Consider the following 2,430-nt stretch of genomic DNA (forward strand, 5'->3'; position numbering starts at 1 on the left):
TGCTGAAACTTCAACCCCTGTGCCACCATATTATCTCATGATGTGGTAACGGGCTGGTCTCCTGGAGTGCCTCGAGGTGGGGGTCGCTGTGTAGTTCTTGAAAGGGGAATGGGAACAAGTAGAAGGTAAAGGAGACAGGGGATCTAGCTTTGCCTCAACTACTCAGAATGCCATAGTCCTGTCTGGGCCACTGGGTCCCTAGGAAGGGCCAGGGTTGGTGGTCTGAGGATGTCGGGGAAATTCATTCTCAAGACACCTAAGATATTTCAGGACTATGGCCTTGTCCCAGACAACTTACTTCCCTCTTAGTACCTCCCTCCACCATCCCACTGCATTCTCCTGATTAAAATTTTTTTTTTTCTTTCCTTAAAACTGCCTGAAACTTTGAGGGATACAGAAACCACAAACTGATGAGCGGAGAAAAGGGAGGAGTGGGAAAAGCAATAGGACAGTATTTGAGACCCAGGTTTCTTACTCATACTTCTACACCTCTGCCCAGAGCCTGTTGGGAAATTTGCTTCCCTGCAGCACCTTAACCCCTCCCACACAGACCCCTGACTGGCAGCAATGGGACATATAGAAAAAAAAAAAAAAGAAGAAGAAAACCTAGAAAAACCTGAAAACTCAGTTGGGGTGATGACGTGGGGGGACAAACAACACTTCACCCACAAGAATGCCTCAGTTGGGCCTCCCCGGTGGCGCAGCAGTTGAGCGCTGACTTGTGAAGCTGCCCGCAGCCTCTGCAACGCCAGTTCGATCCCCGGCCACTGGGCACCTCCTTCTGCTAGTAGGAAGGATGCTCCTGGGCCTCTCTTAGGCTTGGACACTCAACTATCACAGCCCCATCAGCCAATGAGCCTATGGGAAGTATTTGTGATCATATATCTGCCAGCCCAGGCCAAAGACAAGGCTACTCTGGTTGATGACCTGTGTGAAGCCCATCTGGAGGGACATAGAGGAGTTGTCACACTTGTCTGTCCCCACTTTTTTGTCATAGATGGCCTTCCGGGTCCCAGGTGCCATCGTACCTACTTGGATAGCATGCTTGTTGATCCCCTTGTGAAGAGTGATGATTGAGTGTTTCATGGGTGTTAGGATATGGTTCTTGGGCTCATACAGATGTTTTCCCATACCATAAAACTGTCATGCCTGACTGGCTGGCACACTTGTCAGTGCTCATCTGGAGCCTGAAGACATACTGGCTCACCTTCATGGTGATGTCATCAAAATTCTGCTCCTGCTTCTCTGAATATTTGACGCCAATGCCACTCTGTAGCCCCTTTGTCTTGGCCTTCCCTTTGAGGGCAAGAGACACCTGCACCTGCGTCATGTTCCCACTCTCTGGAGTTCATGCTATAGCTAACCATAGCCTTGATGAAGCTGGAGAATTTTTCTAGCTGGTGCAAATTCTGCACAAAGCTGTGGATCTGGGGCACTGAGCTGGGCTTCAACTTATGCCTGAGTGTGTACAATCCCATCCTCCAGAAGTTTCTGGAAGTTGGAGCTGACAGAGAGACCTGTTGAGTCCCTCAATCCAGCCATGGCACTCTGCCTCCTTCTTGTATGCATAAATAAATAAATCTTAAAAAAAAAAAAGAGAGAGAACTGGCTCCTGTCCAAATATGGCCCTCAGAAGGAGGCAAAGTCCCACGGCTGGATTGAGAGGATTCACCAGAGACAGAGTGGGGAATAGAACAGGCAGACTAACTGAAATACATTGCTGAGGGGAGCAGCGAACAAGTCGGGAGAGGCCTGCTGCGCCATGTGGGTTGCTCTCTGGCCAGCCGGGGATCAAACTTGTGCTGCAGTGGCTGCATATTGCTTCATAGGTTGTGTCTTAACCCCTTGCGCCACCAGGGAGGCCCCAGGAGTCAGTTCTTAATCTCAGTGGAAAGCCTGTATGAGGGTTCCTTGTTGAACCTTCAATTGGCTGGATGGGAGCAGATTAGGATTGTTCTCCAAAGTTTCCAATGAACCATGGATAACAATTTTATCTGTTCAACAGTTTTATCTTGTCACTATTATGCAAAGCCACAGCTTTCTTCAGAAGTAAGTATACTTAAATGCCATCTAATTATGCTGATACATTAAGTGGACATTCTCCAGTTTGTGGTATATGTTGTTTAAAGCAAGCAAAAATAATGATTATGCTAATCTAGTACTTATTAACAGTTGGAGCTAGACTATAAGGAGCCTGATTGGTGATAATGGCCTAAAAGTTTCATATTAAACTCAGCATTTTGCATTATGAAATTACCGTGACCCTCAGTGAAGATTGCAGCATAATAGTCTGTGCTTGATTTTCTTCTTCAACCACTCCCATGAGATTTGAGATCAGGTGAAGAGTTTGCAAAGTGTAAATTCTGCATGCACTGTAGTGACCCTGAGAAAGGTTTGTCTCAAAAATTAAATAAAAAGCAAAATGAAAGA

General features: G+C 46.7%; 1 pseudogene; it reads right to left on the reverse strand.

Moving 5' to 3' along the window:
- Positions 1–784: 784 nt before the first annotated feature.
- On the reverse strand, positions 785–1,979 carry LOC119245698 (calponin-2-like; annotated as a pseudogene).
- Between the last annotated feature and the right edge of the window lie 451 nt (positions 1,980–2,430).

This window comes from Talpa occidentalis, unplaced genomic scaffold (genome assembly GCF_014898055.3).
Source record: "Talpa occidentalis isolate TD23 unplaced genomic scaffold, MPIMG_talOcc4v2.1 talOcc4.15, whole genome shotgun sequence".
NCBI classification, from domain to species: domain Eukaryota; kingdom Metazoa; phylum Chordata; class Mammalia; order Eulipotyphla; family Talpidae; genus Talpa; species Talpa occidentalis.